At 41.5% G+C, this 14280-nt stretch overlaps 1 pseudogene; it reads right to left on the bottom strand.

The window, feature by feature from the left end:
• Positions 1-3705: 3705 nt before the first annotated feature.
• LOC119738133 lies at positions 3706-12213 on the bottom strand (annotated as a pseudogene).
• Between the last annotated feature and the right edge of the window lie 2067 nt (positions 12214-14280).

The raw sequence follows: 14280 nt of genomic DNA, 5'->3' as shown, positions 1-14280 counted from the left end.
AAATGGACGAAATACTAACAGCATAATATCAAAATATATTACAAAAATCGGAAAAGTATGACTTATGTACAAAAATATATGGCGAGAGACCAACTCACGAGCAGACTTCAAACGTAGGTGGCAGCAGACATCGACACTGTTCGACTTGGTTACGTAATTCTAAGCATGCGCACAAGTGTATAACAAGAATTTGACAAGTGCAGCCATTCAATCAGTAAATTAAAAAAAAAAGGCTGAACAGTTTTAGAACTAAGATGAAGATGCATCCTCCAATGAAAGAAGTTATCGTGCCTCGGAAAGATAAAACAATTTATCTGAGCAATATACAAAGCAATCGACGAAAGTATACATTCTATGAAACCAAACGAAATATTGCTACTTATTTACTATACGATACCTATAATTCTAAATTTTAAAATAACAGAAATCAACTCTAACAGAATGGGTCCAGCCCAAAACAAAAAAGAAATCAGATAGAATATAAAATAATACTTTTTCTCTCTACATTATAATTTCTGTTTGTATTACTCACTAGGAAAAATTAACATATAGCACAGCCCAGCACAAAAACATCTGTTCGCATGATCATGCAATACAGAACAAAAATACATCACCAAACAGGATACGCTTTACATCCGCGTTACACGTTTCCACGAATTCACAATATAGTCTTCAGATCTCGTTCATTTCCAACCTAAGTCGAAAGGTAAATCTTTCTTTCACTTATCTCATGAATTACAAGTTGTGGTAGAAAGTTTTTCCTTCATTTTCAAACGACTGACTTAAGTCAATCAAATCCCTTTCATTTGGTATACCAATTATCTTTTCACCACAGTTACAACTTGAAAAGCATTGAAAGTTGTTCCAAAGTGCCAAACGTACAGTCATGTTTGCCTATTCTCTTTACTTCACTTATAAAAATAAAAGCCAGATTCAGACAAACAAAAACCCGGATCTTAGAGTTTGTAAATTTCCGCTTTGAATTTGCTGTCTCACCAAAATAAACAATCCTCCTCAATTAAGAATATTCTGGTATAAATGTCCATAGCTAATACTATCAATACTGTACAAAGCATTTGCATAGAAAATAGACAGTAATTACTCTACAATAAGCCTGATATATCTTCCAGGCACAGCATTTAACTAAAATTATTAAGGTATGTAGTAAGTAAATAAAAAAAAAATACCATGTTTTCCATAGGTAGGCCTATATTCAAGTAAACAAGCCCATAATCTACCCTAACCAGTTATGGTTAGTTCTTAAAAAAAATGGATTTTGCTTCATACTTCGAACCAATGGACGGTTACTACTCTATAATGCGCCTATCAAAGTTTCCCCCAGCAGACTCTCCTCCCCCTCGCGTTGCCCCCGGTCCGATGTCGGGATTTGGCTATGTTTTCATGCCCCCAGGGTGGGGATTTTGGTCACTCAAAAACATTGTTACCATTGGTGTACAACATGGAAAGGCAATCACTAGTGCGCCCAACGCATGTTTGTCGGAGATTGTCACTTAAATTTTGCCCGAGGGGTGGGAATTTGTCACAGGAGGGGGGAATTGATAGGCGCATAACTAAATCACAAGTGTGTTGTGTTGATACACGTACAAACCCTCAGTCTTACAATCAGTGGACGGACATGAGGTTCAATGATTTTGAAACAAATCGAATAGGCCTAAGCCTAAGAAAAAAATTAATAAAATTGATTAACAAAATAATTAAATGTACTTGCAAGCCCACACCCTTTCTCCGCATATGCAGCGCCTTTCTTCAATTTAAAAAAGTTAAGAAGAAAAATTCTCATCTTAATTGAAACATCTTATAACAACTTGAATGCTTTTGAAGTTCGTGAACACTTCTGGACGGTTTTCCTTTGAAATCGCAACTGTCCAAATCGTGTACTTAATTGCTACATCAGGGTAAGGGCGTCAATCTAAACATCAGGCGTTAGCATGGCGTAAGCATCACTTTTAATTGTTTTGACCAAGTTATTTTGAACGTAAGTAAAAAAAAAAACCTGCCAGAAATGTCCTCAAAAAGTCAGAATTTATGGCACGTGTAACAAGTCATTGCTATTTTTCACAGCGACCTGGAAACAGATGCAGGAGTAGGATATGCGCTCACGATGCTAGTGGCAGGTATAGAAACTATCCAGAACACGAACATTATAGATGTTTATAGAACAACCCAACATGATAAGCTTGAGAAGTGCGCGTGCGTGACCCCTGACCTAAGGGCGTGGTCGATGTAAGGTACCCTGTATCCCTTCACGCGTGGAATGTACCAAGTGAAGGAGATGCTGTGGACCAGACTGAATACGGCCGAATAAACAATTTTTTTGATGGGGGTTGGTAAATCTATCAGGCACGTGCTAGCCTCGGTAGAACCTGCACGGTCGCTGCAAGCTTAGCGCGTGCCACACCCCTTAGCAATCTCAACCCGACCGGGTTCTGCAAGTTTAGCAGATTTGTTAATAAGCGTGCCTACTTCAGTTTTTTCTTTCTCCCCAGCCAACATCAGGAGAATTAAGGGTCATTTCAGGTCGGTTGGATCACTGTGGTGCTGGTACACTTTCTCTACTAAGCTCACAATTTACACAGTTGAGTTTCCAGCTAAAAGGTCAAATGTGGTCGCTTTGCCTCGGTCAATTCGTGACAGATCTACGACCTACGGAAATAAAGGGTAAAGCTTCGCGCGCACTTGCCAAGTATACCTCCTGCAAACTTTGAGATTCTTGCAGGAATAATATACAACTTAGTCGAGAAAAAAAACCTGTAGGTTTTCCACACAGATGGTCTTTGAAGTCAATCGCATGCACCCCAGAGGGACCCAAGTAATATTACATTTGCATATGTCGGGCAATTAGGTGTACAAGGTGAATAGCAAATGCATGTCTGTGGATGGTACCTAGACCCGGATAGAACTGATTTCCATGTCTGGTGGAGACAGATTTACAAACCAAGTGTGGACACTAAATCCATAATTATAATTTGGCGACCTTTTCGGCATTGAGGGCAGTAAGGGCTCAACTCCTGGTGTACTTGTCACTCACGGAATTACCCAATAATGTGTCGCCAGAAAGTGTTTATGCAAGTAACAAATGCCAATTGTCAAAACTGTAAAATCTGTTGCCCTTCTCCGATGTTTCGTTCGCCATTCGATATGCTCTTTCCTTATGGAAGTCTATAAAACCTGATGTACAAGCGTGTGAAATACAAACTGCTACAAACTGCTTACTATAAACTGGGTGGAAGTGTCGTAGTCGAACCCATCACACGCCCATCACGAGTCCCATCACAGGTAAATCAAAAAGTCCATTCACAACTCCAGTCCTAAGCAACATGTCCGAATCACTATAGGCTACGGCCGGGAATAAACACACACTATGTGGAAGCCATGGCTAGCGGCTGCAGCCACTTGCCATAGACTCTTGTGTTATTCCCGCCCGTAGCCATGTGATTCGGACCTGGCCAATTGGATCATTTGAAATACTTGTGACTTGCATTGGGACTGCATGTGTGACTTGTGATGGACTTACGAGGACTTGCAGGGACTTGTGAGGACATGTGATGGAATTGTGATGGACTTGTAAGGAATTGTGATGGACTTGTGAGGACTTGTGAGGACTTGCATGGACTTGTGATGGACTTGTGAGGACTTGTGAGGACATTTGAGGACTTGTGGGGACTTGCGAGGACTTGTGATGGACTTGTGAGGACATGTGATGGCCTTGTGGGGACTTGCAATGACTTGTGATGGACTCGACTACAACACTGCTGGATGGACCTTGTTCTGGTCCTATCCTGGCAGGATCTTTCTTAAAGGCAAAGTGGAAAATTATGTCTCAGTTCTATAAGTGTGCGCGCTAATCACGACAATATTTGGACCACGGTTTCATCATTCAAATTTACGTACTGGTGTTTGTTTGTTTGTTCAGCCACATTAACACAATGTAATTTCACAACAAATCAATCGTAGGCCTACTATAACACATATTATTTCCAACGATTTTCTTGTATGAAATACTGTACAAAAAACACCACCCACGGGCGTCAATAATTTCAAAAACTGGACGGTAAAACACATAAAAATATTTCTTAATTAACAGATCTTTTCTTAGGAATTCCCATATACATCAAAATGTCTGCAACAGATACGACTTGATTTAAATTCATCTTGCAAACTCACGAGATAGTAAAACATTATCGCTTCCTAAGGCCACGGTTCCGCTCATGCGCAGAAGGTCCGGCACTTAATAGCAATCAGAAATTCAGAATGATCTTCAATTTTGAAAAAATACAGAAATACAAGTATTGTGGCAGAATTAGGAATATATCTAATTAAAGATGGAAATATTCGCCCCAATACGGTATTAGCTGATTGGAATGTTTTGCCCCAAACACATTTCTATTTCCGTGTCGGGCCAAAATGTCAACCTGTTGTTTTGTTTTAATCACATCTGCGTGAGGAAAGTCTGTCTTCTTATATACGAACTCTTCAACTCTATGCACAAAAATACACCAGTCTCTCACGGAAGTTAATTTACCATTACACCTAGGAAATTCCAATGAATGTTTTCCACCTATTTATAGGCAGGGCTAGACAAAATAAATGGGCTTTAACATTAAAAACACAATCTCATTAGTTACATGAACACACAACACGACAAGGTTCCTGACGTCAGTTCTATTTATAATTATGTAGGCCCAACATTAAGTCACAAATGAGCCATATCTATCATGTACATAGTACATGAACCATTAATTGGACGTTTCATTTGTTAAAGCCAAAATTTGAGCGCAGTGATAATAACAGATTACTTCATTCATATTCGTTAAGATATCCCTGTGAATTATGTTCACAACTGTGTATGGCTTTTAAGGAATGTATACTACACGACAGACTTACAAACTTGTATAATTGCAATCTTGGGAAGTTCTAGAGCATATTTAAGTCAAACGCACCAATCTTGTTTATACAACCGATCTGCAGAAAATCATGCAATTATGGCAGGGTGGGATTCTTACATACTCTGGTTACTTCCAGGGGAGGAGAACCAAGCAGAGGAATCGACTGATCCCACGTTATCGTCACTGAAGTACACGCTGCCGTGGCTGTCACAACCACTGCCGGCACTCCCGCAGAGACTCTCCGTGTCCCCAATGCCGCTCTCCGATGAGCTCCGGCTGTCTCGTGGACGCATCGTCTGACGGCAGATAGTAGTGTCAGTGTTGTGGACGGAGATTGTTGGAGGTGAGACGGTTACTCTCTCCTCCTTGCAGTAGGTGCGAGTTGGTGAGCATTCCACTGAGTCCATGTCCCCTTCGGCTCTGGCCGCCGCCGCATCCTCCGCAATCTGCTCATCTCTGAGATCCTCAAGAAAATTGATGTATCGGATGGCCAGCCGGAGGATCTCATTCTTACTGAGCTTCTTGTCGATTGGGTGCGTGGGGAGCATCTTCCGAAGCTCCGAGAACCCCGAGTTGACGTTCTGTTGCCTCCACCGCTCGCGGCTGTTGGTGAACATGCGACGGATGACTTTGGGCGGTCCTCCGGCTCGTTCAATCAGCGGTGCGAAGCCAGCCTGCCGGACATTGCAGAACACATTTTGGCTTCTTGGATGGATGGTGAAAGTGGCGTTATTCTGGAGCTCGGACAGACCCTGCGTGGCTGGAGACGAGTTGACCACGGTGGGAAAAGTCCAGGTGACGTGAGGAGAATGCTGCATTCTTGCAGCCGGCTCAATGTTGGATGTTTCGGTAGGGAGAATCGCAGGACTACTCAGTATTGAATGTGGTGATACAGGAGACAGCAGGCAGTTCTCAGTGGTTTGCTGCTGTGTCTTGATGCTCAATCCACCAACTTTGGTGCCACAGCTCTTGTTTGATCATCCTCCACACCCAGCAACTGACCCAGATCTTTCCTATCCTCCGGACTCGTCGTGGCTCGTGTGAAGGTGAAACTCTCCCGCAGTGCTGGGCTGGGTGATGGCACAGAATAGCTCGTGGTCGTATGGTGGTCGCGAACGGATCCATTACGGCTTACCGTCGTCATACCACCTGGGCTGATAGGCGTTGTCACCTGAGGTGAGGGAACCAACAAGGTTCTTGACAAAAGTCCGTGGTCTCGACCAATCCCAAGTAAGTTTGCCGTGACGGCGACTGAAGCCATTGCTCATGCGCAGACGTTCGGACGAGTCCACTCAGCCTGAGGGAAAATTGAAAAGGAGAGAAGATAAGGTGGAATGCTGATAACATTTCCAGTGATCTTCGAATTGACACGGATACAAACAGATGGCCTTAAAACACGTCTACCTCGTCTGATTGCTTTTAAAATAAACAAGCGATACCATAAACATAGGGATTAGCCTACCATTTCTTGTCTTGACTTGAACAATAAATAACAACTTAGATTAAGCTAATCTTCATTTGCTACTTACTGCTTTGAGAATTAGATGCTGGTTTACATTTCTTAGTTAACATGTAACACTCGGTGATGTGCACTCCAGCACTGCGCACGCGCAGAACGGTGAACTGGTAGGTAATAACGGTCTTTTCTACCAGTACCAGACACTACCAGGTACGTGTACCAGGAATTGTTTACATATCAATGTATGCACGGTTCGGCTCAGCAGGTGGTTTCTCGGGGCCCGCCTCGGGCCCGGGCCGAGGTCTCTGTGGCCGTACCGCGCGCCAGTGTCGTGTGCCGAGCGGCGCGCTGCATGCACGGCAGGCACGAGCTACGCCACTCAGACACGTTCCGACACGTTCCTTGTTGGTAGCCAGAATTTCGCAAAACAAAATATGCTGGGGGAATAAACCTGGCTCCAGGAAAACCTCTTCGATTTCACGCAAGGCTGAGGATGGTTCTGGCAAACAGATGTTGAAGAATCATCTCTTGATTATTGTTTTCGTACTGAATTCAAGGATTTTTGATCTGGTTGAATAGGGATACCCGAAGTGAGGAAATTGTGTTTCATTTTGGAGCGAAAGTGAATTTATTGAAATCACGAAAAGTTTCAGTTTGAATGTTTACCTCAAGTATTTTCATGATATCTTCTCTTATATCCTAACCATTTTGTTTTTAAAGATAGTACAAGCAAAATCAGTAATATTTTGATTGTTTGTGCAGTTTTCCTTCTGTTGGGGAATGAATTGCTTATTCATTTAATTAAATGATTGAGTTGATTTTACGTAGTTTTTTTCTGGAATAGTTTCCTTATTGGGTGCACAGTGCACCAAAACGGGTGCATACCTATGTTCCCCAATACCGATGTTCCCCAATACCGATGTTCCCCGAAATCCTCACCCTTACCCTAACCCTAGCCCTAACCCTAACCCTATATCCTAAGGATTTCAGGGAACATCGGTACTGTCTAACTTCAAAAGAGTGAAAATTCACTCCATTCGAGTGAAGATTCACTCCCACAGTCGGAAACTAGGGACTAGACGTTTTAGAGTGAAATTTCTTCAATCGTAAAGATCGAGTTTTCACTCGAGCTTCGACTGAAGTGGTTCATTTTTCAGACTATTTCAATCGAAAATGAGAGTGATTTTCATTCTAAAACGTCTAGTCCCTAATTTCACTCTTTGGAATTTAGAGGGTATTGGGGACTCACATCGGGTAGACCCCCACCAAAACGGTACAAAAATGATGGGTAAAGAAGCTAAGAAGTTTGTTCGAAAGGGAACCTAAAAAAATACAGTTATAATGGACCTAAATCTCTTCCTGCTTTTCCATGTAAAGGAATATTTTCCATCAAAATATGACACTAATGAATCGTCTGAGTTCCCGTGAAGTCCCCCACAGACCCCTTGTGGTCCCTCTCCGTTTAACCCAGTAATTGAACGCAAATGTCTCTTGCCGTGGGGCCAACTACACGTTTTTCCGGGAAGATCAGATTTCATCTGCGAATAGGTTTTTTTTAAATAAATTTCTTTCGCGGGAAAATTTAGGGGGTTTCTTCCCGCACTTTTGGTTTCTGTTTCGGGCCTCTTTGTTTTTCGATAAAAATGTAACAAAAATAAGAGAGCACATAGTTAATTTATATTAAACTGACTTCCTTGAGTGCTTAATTCTCAACAAAAGAGTGGATATACGGCAGCAAAACTTTACCCTGCACCTATTTTCTTCGTAAGTTGCTATTTGGGTTCGAAGGATTTCTGCAAACAATTTCAGGCAAATTAAAGATCATCGTTTAAAAGCCATTCCACATATTCATTGTAAGTTTATCTCAGACGATAAAATTATGTTGTTTCAATTCCATGATGATAAAACTTGTGTTTGTTAATACTTTGCTTCCAAAGTTTAGTTTCAGTTAGTTTTGGTTCTCACAACCTGTTCGTAGATATATTACTGTATTCCAGCAGCACCTTTATTAAAGATGGATGCGTTCCACCGACGTTTAGTTATTGACTTATTTCTTCACAAAATTCAAATCATTGGCTGCCAGACAATAATTCGGCTTTCGCAGGTTGGGTTCATATTTTGTGCGCAAAACGAAAGTCCTTTTTTCAGAGGGTCGCAGACGCCCAAAATCGGAATATAGTAGATTTTTTGTTAAATTCGTTGGGAGAAAAAAAAATCAGCGTTAGGAGAAAAAAAACATCTTTTTTTCTGAAGATCACAGGGTGTGCATCTTTAAATTTTTCAATTGTCTTCTGCGGTAGGGCGAACTCTGACAATATAAAACATATTATTCCATGCTATTCATTATAGGAGTCAGCGTCAAATCACACAATTAATTTAAATCACGGGCATCAATACTTAATAATTAAACGCAAACCACGACACTTTGGCAGTTAAAGTTGGTGTCCTATAAGGGTGTACAAAATCCTTGTAAGTGACCTTTCGTCACTTGTCCAATCTGCCCTTTCAGGGAAGGTGAGACAACTTATAAATACATCATCAATGATAAATACTAGATTCAAATTCAGTCCAGCTGATAGTGATTTCATTGTTTCAGTTTCACAAATCAATCATGGTTTACGTGGAGTAGAGATAGAGAGGTCATTTGCGAGCACGCACTGAGTGCGACCTGGTTAGCTATCACTGTGGGCACGTGCAATATTGCTGAGCGCATTTTGCATGTGGAATACAAGACCTGGTCTCGAAGGCGGATTTCCGTATGACCAAGGGTCCTTCCTGCCTTGTGGCTTCAACTCAAAACACGCCTTCTGTGAACGCGGACTCCACAATGTCAATTTTTTTTTTAAAGAATGCACGTCGCTTAAAATAGTCTAAGTAAAAATTCTAAAGAGTGAAACAAAATCACTCGAATTGAGTGAAAATTCATTTCATGAGACTGAAGCTGTAGGGACAAGACGATTTAGATTGAAATTCATTCATTGAAATAGATCGAATGTTCACTCAAGTTTCCAATGCTATGGAGTGTCTTCTTTCACTTTTTTCAATCTAAAATCGGAGTGATTTTCGCTTTAAATTGTTTGGTTCCTACTTTTACTCTGTTGTGAAAAGAGAGTTTGAGCATACTGTAATTCCAACCCAACTTTTAAAAGTCTGTTGAGCAATGGTTTGAAATCACCCCTCCCAAATTGAACTTAAGCCGACAATTCCATCGGAGTAAAACATACAATTTACAAAGATTTTTTTAGAAACTTATGTTTACTCGTGATCGATATTTAATTGATTGTCTGATGCCTATAGTTTGCAGCAAACTGACCCAGAGTTTCCTGTTTGGTGACCCCTCTGGTAAAACAAGAGCGTGCGCATTGCAGTTGTCGTCCCAGGGATGAGTCCAATGTTACAGTGCAACTATAGGAACATTTCCGCTTCGCATATATAATACTATTGTTTCCCACGTAAATCATGGGCAGTAAAAACAAACCCTTGTTCAAACTCGTGAAATCTCAAATACAAAAACGAATTATTTTAGTTGAGAGTAAATATGCGAAATAGCCTAGGCGGAGATGATCCAACTTAACCATTTCATGTGTTGCAAAATTGTTCTGCTTTACACGGGATCGTTTGAATTTATCCCGAAGGTAACTTACCAAATGATTTTCAAAAGCTTACTTGGATTAAACATTACACTGGTATTAAACACCCCGTGAAATTATTCCATCTGGCTTTGCTGTCGTTTCGAAGAAATCAAGAAATGTAGGTGATTTGAAATAAACAGTTCTATTCACAAAATCGTGTTTAGTGATCAAAAGGTTGTGCATGGGTTTTCACTGTTTTCTGGTAATGTGAATATCTACTGAGCTGAAACTTCAACAGGTTAGGTTTTGAACATTCTTCTTTGGATTGTGAGTGGAATTATTATTGGAAACGAACAAAATGCCTGAAAATCAAGTGATCCTATATATGCCTTTAAATTTTGCGAAGCTTTCGTATTACAAAGAAACTCGCACCACATAGAGGAACTTTTATAGGAATATCGAAAACCTTTAGGCAGATTAACCCTGGTTTTAAGCAATGATATTTTGGAAAATATGTTGAATAAGCTTTGATCATGTATTCACCATAAAACGTAAAAGATACAGAAAACAAGTACTTGTGATTAATTATTTCGTGCATGTAATGCACAAAATTACAAAATAAAAATAACAAAATATTTATTGCACAATTAGTGTGCAATAAATATTTAAAATCGGCAACACGCACAATTTACTTCGAATGTTCAGCATTTGGAATGGAACGTTAGGGGGCCTAGGTCTATAAAAATATAAACTGTTTCATGAAGCCCAAATTAACAAACATGGCATTTTCAGTTTTCAAAAGTAGATATAGTGTTAAAGCCATGAGAAACAAACACTTTCAATGAATATGCGTGCTTTACAATATTTCGTTGGTATCACAGAATTACATGGTAAACAGGGTGATCTTTTACTTGAGACCATGTTAAATATGACTGTACCAAATGTAATTCAACAGAAAGAAAAACATTTATTGCAAACGTGTATTGGTTTCGTTTCATGGCTTCCACTGAAACCTTCCAGCGTTCACTCAAACTCTGAAAATTATTCAGAAACTGTGATTTCACATTGTGCAAGGCGTAAGATGTGTAGAACTACGCTTGCTGTCCAACAAACAGTATTATAAGGTTTGGTATAGTGTAGATATACCATTGGAAACCTAATAGTTTCAACAAAACCAGCATTGATAGGAGATAATATATCGAGGCTTAATTGGCTATAATTTGAGTGAGAGCCGCGTAGTTATAGTTCAGGAAACCCGTTTTCCTGATGCGATTTCCCACGGGCTGATGATGAGGTTTTTTTCAGACCGCGTCACAGGGCTATTCAGTTAAACGCGCGCAGAAAAAAAACACAACTATTATAACATCAAACACTACGGACGAGGCATGGTGTGATTTCTTACCTTTAAGTGTTGCTCACTTGTTGGGACTTGGTAGAAATTCCGACGCTCAAAATTAGTTTGGAATCCGCGTGTGCTCCAACTTCTCCCGATGCTAGACCTCCGCAGTGATAGCCGGTCTTGTTTTCCCTCGTTTTAAGCGATTGATATTCAGAGCCTGCGTTTTTTAAGGTGAATTCTATTCAAAGCAGCAATCTTATTGGTCAGTTCTGGAACCACTTTGACGGGGACGCCTCGGGTAAAATGAAAAGTGGTCGATCCCAGCAAATCTCCAGGGAACTGACGGAACGATTGGGGGTTAAAGAACAGCAGGTGAAGGCACGTCTGACGCTAAATGGATCCAAACTTCAGTGGATCTCGGCCGATGAAGAACAGAGTCTGTTTACAACACAGCAATGATAAACACTGTCTAGTTATGCTCGCATGTACGTGCAGAACGCTTTTATGCAGTACATTCGTCCACGTGAAAAATAAAAAAAAAATCTATTTTAAAATTCTGGACAGATATTCCATCTTTATTTGAAGGGTCAGGAAGTACACGTCCGGGGTAAACCTTGCTGGAGCTGTGCCCTGACGCAAATCCTCTGTGCTGTTGATAAACTTATCGAAGCGATCCAACCGGCAAAAAGGGACAGAAATGATGGAGGACTGTGCAGCGCAGGCAAACAGGTACGTGGTGTAGCTTGGCTTGAAACAATTGCGAGTTTAAAAAATTGTTATGAATATGGATCCTTTTTATAAGAACTTCGCGGACCACTTGTTGGCTTGTTACAGTTCAGTTGGTGTAAGGTTGATTGACAGACGACGTAGAGGCATTGCACGCGCACGGCTTGTGGCAGTGAACAGTAATCCGCGCATGCCAGAAAAGGCATAGTTTAGCATATCACGGAGCTAGGCTATAGTATATCCGCATTGCATGCTGACTTGTCACTCTCTTGGACACGACCATTATCAAAGTAGGGGTGGGAACAAAAGCACCCCAGTGATCGCGTGCCGTTGGGGTCAGAGTTGCGAGTGACGCTTGTGCCTAGATGTTTAAGCACCGCCCCCTTTGCGTCATGAGGGGCTCTGCTGGCAACTTTGGGAGCACGTAGATTATTTTGACCCACGCGCTAAAAGTGACTTGCTGACCATGCACGCGTGGTTTGAGTAACACGTACATGTACACACACCGTACATTATGCACAGACTTGGTGAAGGGTTCTCAATGTCATCATGAGCTGCCTGGTTCGTGGCTTCCCCGCAGCCTAAAAGTTTGGATACCGGCGTTGAGTTGTATGAATTCCTTATGCTGCTTCAACTCAAAATGATCTCTCTCTTCTTGGAATCTGTAATTCCTTTTCTTTCCCCTGTCTCCTCTCTCTTTACTCCAATCTCCAAACATGACAAACCACACACATATTTTACATTATAATCGGCAATTAAAAAAAGCCAAGGCGACGTTCTGTATTGCGATGCGGCGGGTGTAAAAACGTGTATGTTCTAAAACCTCATTTCGCATTTCTATACATTGAATGAATATTTGCTCCCATGTTTCTGTGTATGACAAGTTGAACTTTAGATTTTCTCGTGAAAGCATCTAGCAAAACCATGTGTAAAGTGGCACCGTCTCATTCAAAGTAATTCCAAGACATTTTCAAGGAATCCTGTACTCTGTAGTGTTTATGTTTTATAGTTTTATGGTTTCCTGTTTGAAGCCATATTCTGGGGTTTAAACGTACTTTTTTATGTGTAGGGAAACTGGGGCCACATTTTTTTCCGTTGTTTTGATGGAAATAAAGGTCTGTTTGAACTGCAGATCGTTACCGATACCACCTTTTATTAGTCCCAACACTTTCAAGGAGACACGACTGGCATTAGCGCCTTCTCGCAAATCATCCGTCCTATGACGTCAGCGATACCAGCAGGTTAAGCTGTTTTCATGGCCTGGTGGGGAACAGGCTCTCTTGATGGGATTTAATGCTGGTGACTCGTGGTGTTTCTTGTCAAGCTTCAGGCCCTCAGGGGAAATGCCCTTGGCATGGAGCACGGCGAGCGACCGCCACGTGCCCAGCCGGATGTCAGGCTCAATCCCATCTGACCCCCTGATTTCTGGATTACGGGGTAAGCGCAAAGTCGCGGGAATTAAAGATAAGCAGAGAGATAAACAGAATGTTAATCCCTGCACGACTTTGGGCACTTGTTGAGGTCCCAAGTAACCACCATGACGGAGCAAGCTTGAGTGAGCTCGGTGTATTTTTGTCTGGTGCGTGAGCTGAAACCTCGAAAGGCCAACGCGGCCGTGGATCTTGATCTTATAGACTAAACCCGCGAGCGAATCCTTAACTTAGCTTTGACTGATTTACAGCTCTGTGATTGGCACCTGGTTTAACGGCAAGGTCTTACTGGCGGGGGCGGGGTATGGCAACATTCAGACAACTTGGAATTGAGCCCACTTGCTGTCGACCTCATGCAGGTTTGTTTTCTTCTCTAGGTTGCCTTGAAAAAATGTTCACAACGCGACCGTTCGGTCCCGCGTGAATTAAGGGGTGGGCCTTTCGAGTATAGAGAGAGGATGGTAATTCTGCCTTAGGTCGTACCTCCGTTATTTTTTTCCTACAATTTTTGAGTAGATCGATACATTACTCAATGACCTAAATCTCAAAAGAAGCTTGAGGTACTCCGTGTGTCCTTCAGTGGTTGTTCCTTACTCTAGCCTACAGGTATCCTGTCACAAATGTACTGGCAGACTTTATCACAACCTTGGTATTTCTCCTTCAAGCCTAGTTTGCCATAAATGAAATCATTGTTCACTAATAAACTGACGATTGATTCTGATGATTTTAAATCTCCGTGTACTTGGGAATGGCCGTGTTATTGGCTGGTTCCCTGAAACATCTTTCGACCTTCATAATCCAGCGTTTAATCCCTCCTCGGGGACCAGTTTCGTGCACGTGTTTCTAG

This window comes from Patiria miniata, unplaced genomic scaffold, assembly GCF_015706575.1.
Source record: "Patiria miniata isolate m_02_andy unplaced genomic scaffold, ASM1570657v1 HiC_scaffold_3, whole genome shotgun sequence".
NCBI classification, from domain to species: domain Eukaryota; kingdom Metazoa; phylum Echinodermata; class Asteroidea; order Valvatida; family Asterinidae; genus Patiria; species Patiria miniata.
This window is presented reverse-complemented; position numbering and strand designations above follow the sequence as displayed.